The sequence below is a fragment of the Ambystoma mexicanum genome, chromosome 14 (genome assembly GCF_040938575.1).
Source record: "Ambystoma mexicanum isolate Mex_15411 chromosome 14, UKY_AmexF1_1, whole genome shotgun sequence".
Classification (NCBI taxonomy): domain Eukaryota; kingdom Metazoa; phylum Chordata; class Amphibia; order Caudata; family Ambystomatidae; genus Ambystoma; species Ambystoma mexicanum.
Window position 1 is genome coordinate 498155199 of NC_090940.1, and position 20027 is coordinate 498175225.

Genomic DNA, 20027 nt, shown 5'->3' on the forward strand with positions numbered 1-20027 from the left:
GAGATCAGGGGGTCCCGGCGAACTCACTGGGCCAACGGTTCCATGGCCAGAGCGAAGAGCAAGGGGATAGCGGGCATCCCCGTCACGTGTCGCATGTGAGAGGGATCCGGGTCAGACAGGCGGCCATTGACTCTCAGCCGGGTCCTCAGGGTCTGGTAGTTTTCTAGGGTCATCCGCATGAAGGTTGGTCCAAAGCCAAAGGCCGTTAGGGCGAGGGACAGATATGGCCAGTCTACTTTATCGAAAGCTTTAGTTGCGTCTAGAGCGATCAGGGCTAGTTGCTGAGAGTCCTGATTGGCGACCTCTATTAGGTCTAGAGCCCTGCGCATGTTGTCCTTCGTTGATCTGTGGAGGATAAACCCCTTCTGGTCCGTGTCTATAATGCTCAGGAGGATAGGGGCAAGGCGGTTGGCCAGGATCTTGGAGTAGGTGTTGGCGTCCAAGTTCAACAAGGAGATGGTTCTATATGAACTATTCTCCAGGGGATCCTTTCCGGGCTTAAGAATCAAAACAGTGATGGACTCCTGCATCGATGGGGTGACTGTGCCAGGGGCCGCAAACGAGTTGAAGAGGCGGGTCAGAGGGGCCACCAATTGCGGGCGGAAGAGTTTATAGAAGCGTGTGGAGCACCCGTCTGGGCCTGGAGCCCTCGGCTTTAGGCTTTTATTGGCCTCCTCCACTTCCTCATTAGTGATCGGGGACTCTAGCCCCTCTCTCGCCTCTGGTTTGAGAGTCGGAAGCGAAGCCTCCTGGATGTAGGAGCACTGCTCATCTTGGTCCTGTGGGACTGCAGTCATTATTCCTGATTGGTGGGCGGTCGCCAGCCGTAGTTTTTTGTCTTCCGAGTAGTAGATCCTCCCTTGTGCGTCGCGTAGGCCCTGGATGAAATGTCTGCTCTTCTCCTTAGCCAGTTTGCTGACCAGTAGTTTGTTAGCCTTGTTGTTGTGGGCGTAATACCATTGCTTTGTCCTGGTCAGCAGATTCGCTGTAGCGTCAGCATAGTGCGCCTCGAGTCTCTTCCTTGCCATTTGCAGGACCCTGTAGGATTTCTGGGACCATCCCTTGCGTTTATGGGTGGCCTCTACCTCGCGGACCTCAGCTTCCAGGATAGCTTGTGACGCCCTCTTCTGTTTGTGCTACGCGGCGCCTTGGGCAATTAGCTCCCTTCTAAGCACCACTTTCATGGCGTCCCAGGTGTTAGCCAGGGAGGTGTACTCGTTGGGGTTTTCCGCAAAGAAGTTTTTCATCGTTTTGGCAATCGTGTCCCTTACTGCCATGTCCCCCAAGATAGGATCGTAGAGGCTGCACTGGCGGCGGGGAGGGGGATCCGGGTCGTGAGCCCGCAGGGCAAGCTAGACCGGAGAGTGGTCCGAGAGGATCCGGGAGCCAATCGTGACATTGTCTGTAAAGGATAGAATCTGGGGGGAAACCATCAGTAGATCGATTCTGGAGAAGGTACGGTGAACATACTAATAGAAGGTGAAGTCTTTCTCTTCTGGGGATAGCACTCTCCAGGAGTCAACAACGTTCAGTGCACGAAATAAGCGGAGCAGAGCTGTTGCCAACTTCAGATCCTTGGCTGATGGGGGTGAGATCTGTCCCTGAGGGGGTCCGGGACCCCATTGAAGTCTCTCCCGATGACTACCTGCCCTTCAATGAATGGAAGGAGGGAGTCCTCCAGATCTTGATACAATCCCTCCCGGTGCTCATTCGGGGCATAGGTTGAGACAAGGGTGTAAAGTTGGCCAAGGACAGAACATTTGACAGCCACAAACCGGCTCTTAGGGCAACTCAGAGTCCAGGATCTGGGGTTTCAAGTCCTTAGCGAAGAGGATCACAGTGCCTCCCTTCTTGGTTCCTCCTGAGGCCAGGAATTGTAGGGAATAGAGTCTGCTTTGCAAGCGAGGAAAGTCTGCTGGGAGTAGGTGTGTTTCTTGTAAGAACGCGACCGACGTTCCCTCATTGTGCAGTCTTTGTAGGATGGATTTCGTCTTCGGGGGGAGGAATTCAAGCCTCTGATGTTTAGAGTGGTGAACTTTAGTATCAGATGCGGGGCCTGGTGCTCCGAGTCCATTTGCTGTGGGGGGGGATTGGGAGCGGGTCAAGTCAGCCATAGCTGTGAGTGGTTTGCTGCATTAGGGTTGCCTGTGGCTGAAGGTTCTTAAAGAAAGTCTCCAACGGGAGACATAAACTACCAACAGTGGCCTCCAACGGGAGGACCAAGCTGTGACCGGGGGGACCGATTTTGATCAGTCGGAGACATCCCCAGCGTCAAGTGTTGACATTGCCAACAAAGTTGAAGTATTCTCCAGGGGTAATATGGTGGTATCCACCCTGGAGTACGGTATGGACCACAGGGGGTCCGCAGCGAGCTTAAGGAAATATCAGTGGTTCCAACAGCTATGCATGCTTCCAACGTACTAGCGCCTGTTATCTGGGTCTGCGACTTCTCTGTACCCTAGACCATGGGGCCCGCTTCGGCTTGGGAGAGGTGGCGTCTTGCATCAGGCTTGTCTGGCTGGAGGAGTGGGGTTCCGTGCCCCCAGGAGAGCCCGGGTGGAGGACTGATGCTGCGTCATCAAGGTGGCTGATGGTGCGGGGGGTGCCCTTATACGAGAACTGTAATGCCGTGGGGAACAGCCAGCGGTAGCAGATCTGTTGGTCTCACAGGAAGAGCGAGAGTGGGCATAGCATCCTGCGCTTCTGAAGCGTTATAGGGGAGAGGTCCTGGAAGATCTGCAGAGGGGAGCCCTGGAAAGAGAGTTCATCTTTTGAGCGGCCTATCGCTGCAATGGCATCCTTGGTGGTGTAGAAATGAACTCTTGTGAGCATGTCTGGTTGGGGGTCTGTATCGGATCCCTGGCGTGGGCGCAATCGGTGAGTACGGTCAAGCATAAACTGCGTCTCCTCTAGATCTGGCAGCAGGGATTGAAATAAGAGGCTTATGTATCTGGGGAACTCCTTATCGGAGATTGTGGAGGGCACCCCACGAATGCGGAGGTTGTTGCGCCGAGAGCGGTTCTCTAAGTCCTGCTGTTTGAACTTGAGGATTTCGGTTCTGTCCATTAGTGCCTGAATGGAGTGCAGGACCTCCGTTAGTGAGTTAGAGTGGTCCGTAGCTAGTTCCTCGGTCTCCCCCAGCCTGCGTTCGACATCGTTGACCCGTTGTTCTGTTTGCTCCAGTTTGGACGCGAGTTCCATCATGCAGGACCTAAATTCCGTTTTAATGTCGGTCATGAAAGCCTGGAGGTCCTCTATAGTTGCGAGCTGCTTTATCTTCGGTGAACTTCTGGGGGGTGAGTTTGGGAGGGTCAGCCTTCTTCCCCCTCTCCGGGGCCAGCAGCATGGTGGAAATGTCACCAGATTTGGGGGTTTTTAAGGCTTTAGTCATGGCTCTCAGGTGGAGAACTGCCCTGGGGGGTTCGGCTTGGCAACTGCGCACAGAGATCGCGGGTCCCCAACTGAAGGCACCAGGGGTGAAGGGGGTCAGAGGCGTGGAGTGGGCCGGAGCACCCCAGGGGGCCGCACGGGCAGCAAGCGCTTTACTCTCCTTGAGGGCGAAGAAGTACCTTTATGGCGCAGATCCGCCAAGTAGAGTGGTTGCAGGTTCAAAGGACACCCACCAAGACCAAGTCAGGGTGCAGGAGCCGCAGGCAGGCCCCCTCTGGGTGGAGCAGAGGGGGGATGGGCAGGGGCACCCCAGGAAATCACCGGCATGGCTCAGCTGGCAGGGGTGCAGGTCAATAGGCAGTCCGGGAGGTTCCCAGGGGCCAGGGCTGAGGTCCCCTGCCTATGGAAGGCTTACGCAGGGGGGGGGCAGTCTCCAGCCCGCACGGGAAGAGCAGGGATTCAGCAGGGGTGGAGTGGGGCTCAGCTCGGCTAGGGCAGGTGCAGGCTCCAGATAGAGGCCGCAGAGTGTGTTCGGGCCAGTCAGGGCGAGAAGTCCGCTATTACAAGAGCCGCCGCCCAACGGTGTCACGCTCCAGGTCCCAAGACAGCAGTCAGCGGGGGAGCTTGGATCGCGCAGGGAAGGATCCAGGCGAGCACAGAGCCCACACTCTCGGGCGAGCGGTTGAAGCTGCGTCGGCTGAGAAGGAGGATTCTCGGGGGCCCACGCCGGAGGGCGGAAGATGTCGCCGGCACACCTCGAGTCCCCGATCCCAGGCCAGGAGGGATCGGACGCTCCGGCGGGAGCCGCAGGTGAGTTGGATGGGCAGCCTCCGGGCGCAGATGTGGGAGCGCCCCCCCGGGCGGCCCAGTCCTGATGGGCTAGGTCCGGGTTCGGTACTCAGGCAGCTCCCGGCTGTGTTGAGGACGCGGCAGAGTGCCGGCTGGAGCACTAGAAGAGTTGGGCTCCGTGGTCGTGCCCCGCGGGGTGTCCGACTGCAAGGGCGGCCCCAGAGTCAAAGGGAGCCAGGAGGAAGCCACGGGGCCGGGGGCAGGGCGGTGCGCCTGCCATTTTGAAGTCGAGTGGGGTCGCGGACAGCGGCTCCCCTTGTTGCGTTTGTTAGGAGGGTGGGTGCGTTTTGAGCCCAAATCAGCGCCGCAGGTGCCCCTTAGGTTCCGCAACCCAGGCTGGTTGCTGAAGTGTTCCGAGCATAGCGGGAACCGAAAAGATTTCATTTTCGCTGCAGTCCCATACGGAGGCCATCACAGGAGCTGCCACATCGTTGGCACTCCAGGCCACGCCCCTGATATCAAACATTTTTTAAATCATTTTTGGGAGGAACTTTATATAAAAAGGATGGATGTAGAAGCTGGTGATGCAAGAGAATATATTAGATGTGGCAGAGAGAATGTTTATGTGTGAGTGAGAGAATGATTGCTGATAAGGTTCTAGAGATATGCTTTCGGAGTGTCCCTGTCTAGTGATGGGAGCCAGTAGTTATCGCTGTAAGATCTTGGTGGAACTAACTGAATCTGTAATAAAGGAATTGTACTGGATCCTACCTGTGAGCCCGAGGATCATACATTATTACACTGATGATTAACTTGTCTCTGAGTGAGGCCTGGAAGCTAATCTACATGGAAAACGAAAAAGCTTCAGTGAGAAGTCTGCTACAGGGGGTGCAGAACAGGAAGAGAGAGGAAACACTGCCCCTAAAAAGTAAGTCTCGTCACCCAGGGCCAAGAAGGAAAGAATGGGGAGCTTTTCCCCAGTAGGAGACCCTGCATATGAAGTAATTCCCCAGGTTTAAAGAAGAAATGCCCAGAGATGAAAAGGGGCTATTCATGACAAAGGGAAGGGTGCAGTGACATCAGTTGAAGTATCAAGGCGAAGAGTGCTACTTTGAATACTCCAGTAGAAGACTCCATAGTGAAGAGGGAAGTTCAGGGGGAGAAGTGTTGCCCAGCATTGAAGTTGTGCTTCCCAGAGATGAAGGGGTGTAAGTGGCAAGCAGTTTGTCTCTGCCTGTGTCAGTGAGGCGAAGAAGCAGACCCAGCACAGTAAATGCGCCAGAGTCAATGCACAGCTAAAGTAAAAAAGAAATGCTAACTTTGAAGTACCTGACTAAAAAAGTCGTTTGGGGCAAGGAGCTCCGTTGGACTTTGTGTCTGCCTGCAGAGTGGTGATGTCATCAACATGTAGTGGAGTATTGTGAACGCTGAAAAGCAGTTGCAGTCAGCATTCGGCTTGCCATCGGTATTCTGTGAGTTAATTCGCTTTGATGAAGGCGTAGTGGCCGTGCGTGGGTCACAGCGAACTGTGAGCACCTCTCTGTAGCCGGTGAAGAGAAGTGTCAGAGGATAGGCCCTAACAGAGCATTCTGTGCGTGACACAGGTCACGTTGTGCATGAATTCTGTGCACAACCCGTTCGACTCCATGGAGATGCGTTTCTTTGGTAAACAGCGCCGGCATGCGTATTATGAAAGCGGACGGATTATGTTAACATTTCGCGAGGTGCCGCAATATGGAATGGGAGACTTACTTTCCGAGGAGCGGCTACGGTGTGCGGTTGTAGAATATTGGAACTACTGCAGTTCAAAGGGAAAGTGAAATCGGATCGAGGAATAGTTCCAGCATTTCCAGTACGGAGAAAAAAATGCTTAAATGTACTGTGTGCTGTACTAACTGCATCGAAGGAAGAAGGAGATTTTTTTTTCTTGCTCCGGGATATCCGGGCGGAAGTGTAGGGGAAGAATCCAGTTCTAGAGTGATACATGTCAGAGCACAACATGTCAGATGCTGTAAAGTGGCCATAATGAATAGTCGGTAATGGCAATGAGTAAGTGTACCATTTGTTTTATATAAGGGAGAGATTGTATAAAGAGGATGTAGTGTCACCTTACAGCTTAGTGTGATGAGTTTTGGGAATAGAGCTGTTTCACAGCTGTGGACTCATAGGACCATTCTGAAGTATTACAAGATAGAAAGTGTTAGCGAGTGATAGTATTTAATTGCTGTGATAACTGTAATGGTTTTACTGGCTAGTGCGCTCAGCATAAACTGTTGTATGGCTGGACAAAGAGAGAATGCAGATAGAGTTCACCTGTTTGAGTTCTTTAAGGTAAAAGATGAAGTCAGTCAAGGACGTTTAGCTAAACATGTGATAAGATGTTAATGGCTTCATATATTTGAGAGTATATTCAGCATATGTGGAGAGTGTTGAGAGTGGTAAAATAACTCATTTGAGGAATTTCAGGTTTAGGGCTTCAAGCTCGCCATGGACTCTTAGCAAAATGTTTTGAAAGGTCTAGAGCTGCATATGCTATAGTTTGACATATTGTGGAGGCGCTGAGAGTTCTGGAAAGTGATTTTTTCTTTCTTTCTGAAATTCCAATGTGTTCTAGTATTGACATGTTTTGGGAAGCTAGGAGGAATGCCTGCACCAGGAATCTGGGTGTGGCAGTGTGTTAGACCCCATTTGTGGCATCGATCTGCTATAGGAAGTGCACCGGTATATGCAGAGCGGCACTGCTCATTAAAACGTTGTGCGTGTAGTTGAAATAGAAAAACAGGGTGTGTCCTCCAACTACCTCTGTAGCACTTGAGGTAGAGAAAGAAGATGGGTTGAAGTTGAAGTATGTTTGGTTAACCCTAGTAGAGATAGAGGGTGCATCCACTGCATTGTTGAGAGTTGCACCTCTAGTGAAAAAGGTGCAAAATGAGTAGTGTGCAATGTGTGATTGATGTCTTGTCATTCATGTTGTAGTGCTTTAGGGAGGAGACTTATTTGGTGAAAGGTGCTTTTTTGCTTTGTCGGAGGGCAAAGGCATATAGCTTTCACTAGCCTTATTTTCATGCATAGTAGTTGGCGCCGCCACATCTTATGTCACAAGTTCCATGGGCACCCAGCGTGTGTCTGATATACGTAGTGGCAAATGTGTGATGTGTAAGTGGGATGGAGGTTTGCGTTATGTGAAGAAGGGAGATGTGTTGTGATGTGCTTCGTTGTGTTGTGGTGCGATCTAGAAAGAAAGAGATGTGTTGTATAGTGTGTGAGATGGATGCAGAAGCTGGTAATGCAAGGGAGAATGTTGGGTGTGGCTGAGAGAATGTTTATTTGTGAGTGAGAGAATGTATGCTGATAAGGTTCTAGAGACAGGCATTTGGAGAGTCCCTGCTTAGGTGATGGGAGAAGTGGTTATCTCTGTAAGATCTTGATGTAACTGACTGTAATGCAGGAATTATACTTGAACCTACCTGTTATCCTGAGGATCATATATTATTACATTTTCCATATCAAAAAATATTATTTGTGTATGCATCTTAATATACATTTTTATATCAAACACATGATTTCTTATATTGATTTGTATATACATGATTATATTAAAAATATTATTTTTTATATTAATTTGCTTTTACATGTTTATATTAAAAATATATCACAATTGCTTGATATCATTTTATGCTTCCTATCAATTCAGGGCAGAATCCCTCTGCAATGTCATCACTGCATTACCCTAGATTTATAGTCCCGCCTTCGGAGCTCACTCCGCCCTCAACCCTCGTCCAAACAACACCACCGCCGGATGCTCTCAGCTTTACAGCTTTGTGATGTAAAATGTATATTCACTTATATCAAATTATATTAAATGTATACCCACTTCATGTAAAATATACATTATATACCAATTGATATAAATGATACCAACTTCCTATAAAAATACACCTTTGATATCAAATTGATATCATATTTGATATAATTTTTATATCAAATGTATATTAAGTTTATATCAAAGCATAACAAAAGGGGGCAGGACTAAGACCAGAAACAGGGCGCCTGGCCACCTGTCAACATTTTGATGGAGACACAAGGGGGATCACTCTACTACTCCCTTCTATTAGTTGATTCGTCTTTTGCCTCTCAGAAGAAGAAGTATTCACCTAAACTCCATTAGGAATATAGTCTATTGCAAGGCCCTCTGCAAAACAGGTGGCGACAGAAAGCTTCAAATCAGATTCATGCTCTGCTCCCTACCAATTCCAAGGGTACATATGTGATGATTAGCTAGTTGGACAAGGCCTACTGCAACCAAGGCACTGATAATGATGGTGCTGCTCACTGGATGTGGCAAGTATGCTCTACAACCCTCCTGGCTGGGAAAAGCAGAAAGAAAGGACTTATGGGAATCCTACATTGTGTCTACTATCCAAAGTCAATACTCAGTTCTAGATGCTTCTTCCTGGCTTTGAACAATTTTTAATCTGGTTCATTGGCTTTGTGAGCCCAAACAGCGGCTTTTGACACTCAGTGGTTTCACATCTGCTTTAGAGCTGTCGAGCCCTTGACCTGACACATCACTTGCATGCACTCCAGCACCTTAGAGCTGATCACCTGTCAGGGGTTTTGACCCATGTTCGAGTTATTATGCTGCAACATTTGGGGCTGTGGGCTCAGAAAATCCAAGATGGCCAAAAGAGCCCACATTTGTGCCAGAATCCAGGAAAACCGCGCAGTTTTGCGCACACCCAAATGGTCGCCGAACCTGCCACCCACCAGTGCGAGCGTGATGGGCCAGGATTGCCATGAGTGGAATGTGTGCCAAAGGAAAAACAGCAGTGCCGGTTGGCTCAAAAAGCGCTTTGAAATCACCTTTGTTTCTCTGAAATGCAAGCTAAAAATGTCTATTTTAAACATTGCAAGATATTAAAAAATCTCAATGAACACCAGCAGACATTTGGCAGAAGGTAGACTTGTGTGCATACAAAATCTGGAAAGAGAAAGAGCCTAAAATAATATTCACAATGAAACTGGCTGAGCTGTGGATGTCAGCAGCCTAAGTTAAATTGGACTGAAATACACTAAAATCTAAATGTTTAAAATAAATGAGTGACCTACTGTTGAGTGTCACATAGTTTGCAACTGTTAAATGTCATAGTTTTGAACTTAGAATCAGCGTTCTAGCTGCATGTGTAAAAATTGTAAGTTTGATTTGGATGAAGAAAAACTGGGAACAAAAGTGACATTTAGCTGAAGCCTGGCTTAAAGAGATTGAATTCTACCCAACAACTACCCCTGACGGGAGTTGAAACGTGCTCAACAAATGTTCCCAGGTCTGGCCTGCATTCTCCTGCCCTCACCAAAGGGAGATGACACCTCTCTGATTGGATTAGGGGAGCAGCAGCTGGGGACTGCAGGAAACTGAACAATGAGCCTTCCTTGGCTCAGGCAAATGTTAAATTAGGGGGGGTTGTAAATGGCTTCCTCTTGAGAGAAACTGGGAGGGGCAGTGCCTCTGTGCGCAACTTGAGTTGGAGGAAGTGGACAAACCAGAAATTCGACCATGTGCTTTGGGAAACCACACCCCTTTGGGCCAGAGCATCATTTTAAAAAGATGGATAATTCATAGTAGAGACTTGTCAAAATTATATAATTAATATCATTATTCTTGTGATTTCTCTGTGCAAATTTTAAGAGGTGTTAGGACTCTGTACTATGTTCTGAAGCAAAACCCCATGAATTATGGAGATTGCAGACACGGGGTTCACGCTAGAAAAATGAAAATTTACTGGAATATGTGTAGAAAGGCGGTGTACATCTGTGTAATTTTTGGTAAAAATCCAATATTGGTAAACCAACTTAAAACGAAAATAAGTTGCCATTTTTGAACCCTGGCTCTTAGAAACATCAGAGTTGGAACAGAGACCTACCCGAAGTAATATATGATATGTACATGTAATGCCAACCACGTGTGTATTTGGGAAATATGTTTAGTTATGAAAATGATTTTCTAAGGTAAAAGCAAAGGGGAGTGTTCTTTCTTTGGAGCCATAAACATGACACCTGATGACATAGGATGACTCACTGCTTCCTTCTCAAATCAGGTCAAAGAGAAATCCTTGACCTATCAAATCATGAGTGGGTTGGGCATAGAAAGTTAGCATGCACACCCATTTTCAAAAGACATAAAAAGAACCACTGGAAGCCGGACAGGGACATTCATTTTCCAACCTTCAACTGAATTCCTGCGCAGCACTCTGACGGAGAACTCCAGCACCCAGAACTCCAGAGATCCAGGCTGACTCCAGAACCAGACTCCAAGGAACTCTACAACCTACAAGCTGAACTCCTATCAGCAGGCCTTCAGAACCTAGCAACCAAACCAAACTATTCAACCGCCGAGCTGTGCAGTTTGCTGCTTGCTAAGAATCCTGTGTATCCAGAACAGAACCAGAGACCCAGACCGCTGTGAACAGAACCGGTGCCTGATTGACCCGCCGAGCAGAGAGAACCGCAGCTAAACTTGTTGACCAGATCTGTGACAAGGCCATTCCTTTCACATTTATAGTGTGAGTACCGAGCTAGAACTGTGCAGAACCCATCTCTTAGCTTAAAATAATCTGATTCAAAACATTTGAACCTGTTTAGAACTGCATCATAAGAAATCGTGTGTTCCTCCTGTTGATTCAAACCTTTCAAAGAGCATCTGTCATTCTGAAACTTTAATTTAATTTCTGAAAAACTACCTTTACAAAATCGTCTGTATCTTTGGAACAGTGCATCCTAGGAACACATTTTTTATTGTAAAGCTAAGATTCCCAGCTTTCCAACAAGCTCTAAACCGACTTGCTACTCTTTATAGCGCCTCCGTAATTGCACTCAACGCACTCAAAAAAAAGTGCAGCGATTTGACATTTTGCTTCATTTCAACCAGGTGTAGAAAGATCTGTCCTTTGCTTCCATTACTGAAATCCGTTTTCAACCTAATAATCCCTCATTAATCATTGTTAGTGTGGACCTGAACTGATTTAAAGTATCTCTCACTCACCCTGAAACTCTAGAGGGAATTAAAATTTTAGCATATTTCACTCCCTTGCAAATCACCTGAAAGTCTTTTGCCTGTGTTTCAAAATCATCCCTGGTCCTATAAGCTTGCTAGGGGGGAACTGAACTCGTATTGTACTGTGATTGTATTCCTGAAGACTGTGTGTGTTACTTCCATCTCCTTACATTGCATAGGGGGGGAGTGCATTGTCAGAGAAAAAGTGATCATATTATCTTTTGCTGAAATCATATCAAGTTTATTTCTGTACTGCCTTTTATTCATCTTTGCATCTCCTTGAAACCATAAAGCATTCTCAGCTACCGTATCCTCTATACTACTCCTAAGTAATTAAACCAGTGTCCTAGTATAACATCATCCATTGTTGATCACTGTCATATGTCTAAGTGTGATATCAAATATTAATTTATTATAAAAGTGTGATATATATCTATTGTTTAATTTTTCAAATAAACCTTTTTAATTTGCAAAACAAACCTACTTCTTGGCTCAGTGGGGTCAGGGGGATTCTAAGAGAGCGGCGTTATACAAGGGTTCATCATCCAGATTATAACTTGTCATAACAATTTATAAATAAGGGCTTCCCTTGAGCAATCCCAGACAAGGCACTGACTTAGTGGGAATGCTTGATTGGAGTCATTAACACACCTCGGAAGTACTGCAACTCAACATTGGACCTGCTGAGCTAACGCAACAGATTCAAGATGTTCATTTGACCTGCCAACGGCCTGTGCATGGACCGTTCGAGTCGAATCAACCTGTTTCAACACCAGTGATCATATGGAACCACTGATTTGAAACACCTTGATGCCAACTTAACCCAGTAAAAGTTCCAAGATGCCCGGATCAACACTGTTGAGTCCCAAAGAGATCAAAGTATTTGAAGATGCCCTAAGCCCCTAGTCTGCCTTAAAGGAACATCCTGATGTTTAAGCCCTTCCTTCTTTACATTTTAGCATAGCCTTGAACATTGACTTTTATTGCTGAAATCATTTGCCTGCACATCCGTGTCTCTTTATTCTCAAAGTCTGTATTCTCTGTGTTTGATTTACAGTGGTGGATCTTTAGGGTGTTTAATTAGTTGTGTATATTGATTAGATGTGTACATCCTGTTTTTCTAGATCCTTGATCAGACATTCTTTTATTTTGGGACCATCGTCCTGATATTGTTTGTGTTGCAACTGCATCACCTCATAGTAGTACTCTTCATCCTGAAGAGTATAGCCTGCCTGTTAAACCGTAATTATACAGTGCCTCCATATATTTAATATTGGCTTAAGCCCAATCGCATTACACGGAAAACCGTGTAGCAAAAGCTCTGATTTTTGAGTTTTTACTTCGTCGCCCTTTTATGATTCGTCCACCATTTTGATTTTCACTTGTGTTCCATATTCTAAAATGGTGGTCTGTGTTTTTGTCTTGCAAGTCGAGCCGACCGAACTTGAGTTCTGGTAATGTTTAGGTTGTCTGCGAGCCGACTGTTTAAGCAAAGCAAAGAAAACTTTTGCTTCATATGAACTGCTATTCGAGTGTTGTATGCGCTCACAAGCCTCATCCTTGTATAAACACTGAAACAATGAAGCGTAAACGATGATCGTATGTTTTAGCTGAACTACATTGTAAGAGATTCTTGAAACAAGGCTTACCGCAGATCCAAGAAACCTATACCACCATTGTATTTTCATGGAAATGTAAATTCATGTAATCCTTTGCATAATATTGTAAAATCTGTCATATGAACTAGGCATGAACTCTAGACACGAAATATTAACGTGAAGTGAGGATGGACAATATTGTAGGAATTGTATAAAAATACCAGTGTTTAGAAGTCCAGTACCTCACTCTCCTCACTGTGTCAGCTGGTACACACGGCTAGGTGTTGGGGCTAGATAGCTATCTGTTTTGCTTTGTAAACTGTACAGAAATAAAAGATACTTGTATCTTTTCATCCCGTGATTGGGGTATTTAATTTGTGGTACTCAGCCTTGATATTTCTTTGTTCTTTCAGATGGCGCCCGAATAGGGACCCTCAAGATTGATGCCACCTCGTTGAAGGAAAGACACGGCTATCGTACCGGGATCGGACAGTGAGAAAAAGGGGGCCCCTTTTGGATGAGACGCGATACCTCTACAGTACTGCACAACCCGATCCCTGGACGGGGAGAACGCGGTCCGAGACGGCATCTTGACAAGGGTCCACAAATAGAGGCGGGCAGATTTGCCGAAATCACCAACCGTGAGGGTCCTTTGTCCTTTTTAATCCGATCGGAACTCCTTAGTCCTTTGTAATCAGGTGAGTCGTGCCTCGATTCCTAAGTATCCTGATATTTGATTGCAGATCTGTACTTGCGAGCTCAGACGACGCCAGGTAACACCAGTAATCTGACATGCCTGGGAAAATGTCTGCCTGTTTCAGGGCGTTATTCCGCAGAGATGGACAATCTTTGGAATTTGGCCACCGGCGCCACAGGAGAGGTCACCAGCATGTACTATGTACTGTAAGTACGGCATTGGTAGTATAGTATTCAATGATATTTGGCACAGACAAACTAGACATGCTTCCGAATTTCAGTGGCCAGTCAATGGTAGCTTTGAGATTGCCCAAATAAAGTATTTAGTAACTATATTGTTAAAGAAAAAAGCTAGACCTGCAGCATTTGATATAATTCAGAATTGGAAAAGGGAAGCTATGCAGCAACTTAAGAGTAAAGAGAAACATACACATCGTCATATGTCAAATTCAGAAAAAAGCATTATTATATGATCAACAAAAACAGTCAGAGTCTGTTAGAAACATGGATAGGGCTTTTCAACTTGGTATACAGAAAATATATTTGTGTAAAGATGTTCATGCCTCAGATGAACTAATTAATAAACTCTTAAATGAACATAGGTCTGGTACCACTGCAGCACCTCCTTATGGATCTATTCCTGTTGTCTTACCTCTTCCTGCTGTCGCACCTCCTCCCGTAGCAATTCCTGTTTTTCCCGTTGCTCCTCCGCCGCCAGTTATTGCTCCTCTTCCGATTGTTATTCCTCCACCTGTACCTCTACCTCTACCGATTGTTACTGTTCCAGTAATTCCGTCTTTGTTACCAGCGGTAGTGTCTCCACTACCTGTTGTACAGGATCTATCTACTCTCTCTTTCCCAAGCGTTTCTGCTCCACTTGTAACTGATGAAGGGCTGAGTACTGAATCAAAAGTAGTGACTCGAAGTACAGTTTCTAAAAATAAGAAGAGAGAATTGTATGCATGGGCTAAACAATGTATAGAGAAAGGTGAAAAATCAGCTGTCTTAGCTACACTTCTTCATCTAGTAAGCATTCTCGAACAGAATGTCTTTATTGAGGGGATGGGAATACATTTGGCTGTATTGGGGAATAAATTGATGGACATAGATGTCCCACAAGAGTTGAGGGATTTGAATGGTTTAGCCTATTCAAGGGATTCTGCAGAGAAAGTAAAAGAGCATATCGAGAGTGTTTTTGAGTTAAAAAGGGAGTTAGAACGGTTACAGGATGATGAAATAGATGGTGATAGTTTGGACGCTTTGTATGTGCAGAAACGGTTCCTTCCTCCTTGTAAGTCAACAAGTGAAGAAACGCAAATTTGCACAAGGGATGCGCTTAGATGGATTTCGGATGTGTCGATATTTCCCATGGAAGTATATGATATGTACAGTCAGTATACTCCAGAAATGCAGAGGAAAGTATTACAGGTAGTGGTAGACTATCTGCAGGATGAGTGTATAAAGAAAAGGATTTGTTGTCCCGCAGAATTGATGATTATTTATAAGAGAGCCTTTGCGCCCGATACTGTTTCTGCCACTTTAGCGCTTGACTTGGTTTTATTGCTTAACAAACGTTCAGAGATGCCTACTACTCAGTTTCCTATGAAGGAGGTTCCTCCGACATTTGTTCCTAAAGTTGAGATTCTAACTAATGTCGCAACAGGTGCAGCAGCCAGCGATATTGAAGCTCACTGTGTATCACAATTTGTTCACGTCCCGTTCTCTGGACAGGAAGTGAACACTATGAGACAGTCAATTCCAGACATTAGGAAAAATCCGACAGGGTTTTACAAAGAAATAGAATCTGTCTTGCATTTGTCAGTTTTCACATTGGGTGATATAGACTTGTTGTTTCCTGTGATCCTACCTGCTGATTTATGGAAACATATTAGCACTGTAGATGATCGAGCAGGATTGGGTGATACATGGGTGAACTTGGTGAAGATAGATGGAGAAAGAAGAGCTGATGAGAGACCACCACAAGTGATACTGACTTTGCCAGACAGAATAGTAGCGAAATTAAAACTGTGGTTCCCAAGATTAGGATTGTTTGGGACAAACTCACTGCTTGTACCCAAGGAAAATCTGAAGGTGCTACCAAATTCTTTAATCGGTTCAAACAAGTATTTTCAGATTGTAGCGGACAGGATTTAAGTACCAAGTCAGGGAAAAGATTGTTTGTGAATAAGGTTGTGCGTGGATTATTGCCTGACATTCAGTCACAAATCATGACTTCTGAGAGTGCTTGGAAAGCTAAATGGCAGCATGAAGTATTGCATATGGCTCAATATTACGACAATAGGGTCAATAATGAAAAATAGAGGATTGAAAAGAAAAAAGGGAGACCTGAAAAGCAAAGTATTATTGTAACAGATAGTGAGAGGGACTAGAGGTGGGAATACACAGTTTCGAGGTCAGTTTGTTCCACAAAGTAATGCACAGTTGGGTCTTGTACACGTGAACCAATGTGCTTATTGCAAACAAGAGGGTCATTGGAGAGCACAATGCCCGATCCTTCAGCAGAGGTCGAATAACACATATGGTGTCATGGGTAGATGATCCAGAGGCCGCTCTGGGGTAGGGGGTCCTGGTAGAAACCAGTTTACTCAAACTCCACAATCATTCTCGCAAGATAATCAGCAACCTAGTATAGATAGCAGAAATATTTTCGATAATCCTTCAACTGCCTATCTTTCTGAAGATATTGTCTTCAACGATATATTGAGTCGTTAGGACAGCCCGAAGCAGGGTCTGGAGCCGACGCCTATTCCCATTAATCAGAGACGTCCCTACTTTGAAATGATGGTGGGGAATAGGAAGCATCTATTTTTGATAGATACAGGAGCACAGAAGTGTTCCATTGATCATTCACAGGTTCCAGACATTCCACTGTCAGGGCAGAATAACGTTTCTGTAGGGTTTTCTGGTACAGCAAAAACAAAGAGGTGATGGCTGGAAGGTTTAGAATGAATCTTAACCTCTGGCATTGCTCTGGGCAACCCTCCAGACCATTGTTCTTCGCCTGCCAAGCAATTACAGAAGGGGAAAGACCATATGCAAATCAGGCTTAGCTCCACCCCAAAAGGGGCAGTCCAGCCCGAACTGCTAGGTCACATCCCTTCTGCACGAGACCACAAGCATCCCCAAACATGTTTCGGCCTTGTTGGGCCTCATCAGTGAGGAGTAGCTTGGGTCTCTAGGCCCAGCAGGCACGGGACCCACGTCTGGGCATACCCGTCCCACTCGGGGTGACATAGCAAAAACAAAGAGGTGATGGCTGGAAGGTTTAGAATGAATCTTAACCTCTGGCATTGCTCTGGGCAACCCTCCAGACCATTGTTCTTCGCCTGCCAAGCAATTACAGAAGGGGAAAGACCATATGCAAATCAGGCTTAGCTCCACCCCAAAAGGGGCAGTCCAGCCCAAACTGCTAGGTCACATCCCTTCTGCACGAGACCACAAGCATCCCCAAACATGTTTCGGCCTTGTTGGGCCTCATCAGTGAGGAGTAGCTTGGGTCTCTAGGCCCAGCAGGCACGGGACCCACGTCTGGGCATACCCGTCCCACTCGGGGTGACATAGCAAAAACAAAGAGGTGATGGCTGGAAGGTTTCGAATGAATCTTAACCTCTGGCATTGCTCTGGGCAACCCTCCAGACCATTGTTCTTCGCCTGCCAAGCAATTACAGAAGGGGAAAGACCATATGCAAATCAGGCTTAGCTCCACCCCAAAAGGGGCAGTCCAGCCCGAACTGCGTGGTCACATCCCTTCTGCACGAGACCACAAGCATCCCCAAACATGTTTCGGCCTTGTTGGGCCTCATCAGTGAGGAGTAGCTTGGGTCTCTAGGCCCAGCAGGCACGGGACCCACGTCTGGGCATACCCGTCCCACTCGGGGTGACATAGCAAAAACAAAGAGGTAATGGCTGGAAGGTTTAGAATGAATCTTAACCTCTGGCATTGCTCTGGGCAACCCTCCAGACCATTGTTCTTCGCCTGCCAAGCAATTACAGAAGGGGAAAGACCATATGCAAATCAGGCTTAGCTCCACCTCAAAAGGGGCAGTCCAGCCCGAACTGCTAGGTCACATCCCTTCTGCACGAGACCACAAGCATCCCCAAACATGTTTCGGCCTTGTTGGGCCTCATCAGTGAGGAGTAGCTTGGGTCTCTAGGCCCAGCAGGCACGGGACCCACGTCTGGGCATACCCGTCCCACTCGGGGTGACATAGCAAAAACAAAGAGGTGATGGCTGGAAGGTTTAGAATGAATCTAGTATAGATAGCAGAAATATTTTCGATAATCCTTCAACTGCCTATCTTTCTGAAGATCTTGTCTTCAACGATATATTGTGTCGTTAGGACAGCCCGAAGCAGGGTCTGGAGCCGACGCCTATTCCCATTAATCAGAGACGTCCCTACTTTGAAATGATGGTGGGGAATAGGAAGCATCTATTTTTGATAGATACAGGAGCACAGAAGTGTTCCATTGATCATTCACAGGTTCCAGACATTCCACTGTCAGGGCAGAATAACGTTTCTGTAGGGTTTTCTGGTACAACAGTGGTTAGTCCGTTTTCTCTGCTGGTACTGATTTCACTGGGGCCATTTATGGATTACTGTCCGGTTCTTCTGACAACAAACTGTGGAGAGAATTTGTTGGGGTTGAATCTGTTGAAGGAATTTAATGCGGTAATTAATTGTTCTTCGGATGGAGTACATTTGACGATTTCACCCCAGCAATCTTTTATCTCACCGTTTTTTACCAGACCTTTACCGCCTGAATTTAGTAAAGTTCCAACGTGTTTATGGGCTGTTGACGACAATGATTTTGGTGTTTTGCAAATTCAGTCTCTTAACATTGTTTTGAAACCAGGAGTTAAGTTGCCACGTATCCCACAATATAAGATTTCAGTTGATGGTGAGCAAGTGTTGAAGAGTATAGTTTCCAATTTTGTACATCGTGGAGTGATTGAAGAAATTACAGGAAGTTTGTGCAATAGCCCGATTTCACCAGTTTACAAGAAAGGGGATAATGCGATTACTTTTCGTTTCATTATCGATTCACGCGCTATCAATAAGGTTGTTGCTCCGCAATTTCCAATTGTGCCTGATATAACTACGATATTAACAATAATCCCAGCTTCTGCTACTCATTTCAGTGTGGTGAATCTTAAGAATGCCTTCTTTAGCATTCCCAAAGATGTGGATAGTATTTATTTGTTCGCATTCACCCTAGGGGGACGCTCGTTTACATTTACCCGTGCACCACAAGGGTACACGGAGAGTCCGAGTATTTATATTAGGGTTTTGAAAGAGCAGCTTGCCTTCCACTTGTACATTGTTGCAGTATATTGACAACCTTCTCTTAGCTGCAGACTCTTGCAAAGAAGGTACTGTGTTATTGATTATTAATCTAGCAGAACAAGGGCATAAGGCTTCATTAAAGAAGTGTCAGTATTGTCGACAGGAGGTCGCCTATTTAGGCTATCTCCTGTCAAAGGAGAGAATATTGACACCTGAACGGATAAAAATATTTTCTAGCATGTCTGTCCCAAATACACAGAAAGAAGTTAGAGCCTTGATAGGAATGGCTTCTTACTGTAGAGGGTGTATCCCAAACTTTTCATTAGTGATAAAACCAATGTTGGCATTGACAAAGAAGGGCATTTCTTTGCCACTACCGTGGAACTTGGAACACCAGAAAGCTTTTGATCTGCTCAAGACTGCACTGTGTTCAGCACCAGTTTTGGGCACAACAAATTATGATAAAGCCTTTGTGTTGTATGTGCATGAATGTGATGGATATGCTTTGGCTGTGTTAATGCAGGAACATGGGGGGAAGAATAGAACGTGTGGTTATTTTTCCTCCACACTTGATCCTGTTGCATGCACTTTGCCGAGATGCCTGAGTGCTGCCGCTGCTGCGTCTGTAAAACAAAGTGAGGGTATGGTTTTAGGTCACACTTTAACCGTAATGGTACCCCACTCCGTAGACGTTCTACTAAACATAACGCAAATGCAACTCCTTACTTCAACACGATTAACGAGATGCAAACTAATCCTATTTGCACAGCATATCCAAATTAAGAGGTGTTGCGTATTGAATCCGGCTGAATTGTTACCTCTTACACAAGATATTGCTTGCCATGACAAAATGTCACATGACTGCCTCTATACCACAGAGCAAGAAACCAAAGGCAAGATTGATTTAAACGATACACCTCTGAATGATCCACAAGGGTAGCTGTTTTGTGATGCCTCCTGTTTCAAGCTTCCGGATGGTACATCCACTTCTGCTTATGCCATCACTACACTAAGCACATTTGTGGAAACCAAGAGAATATTGCATAACTCCATGCAGGCCGCAGAGATTATCGCACTGACTTGAGCCCATGAACTTTCCGAAGGGCTTAGAATAAACATATTTACAGATAGGCAGTATGCCTATGGGTGGTTCACAACTTTGGTAGACTATGGGCAGAACGAGGTTTCTTGACCTCA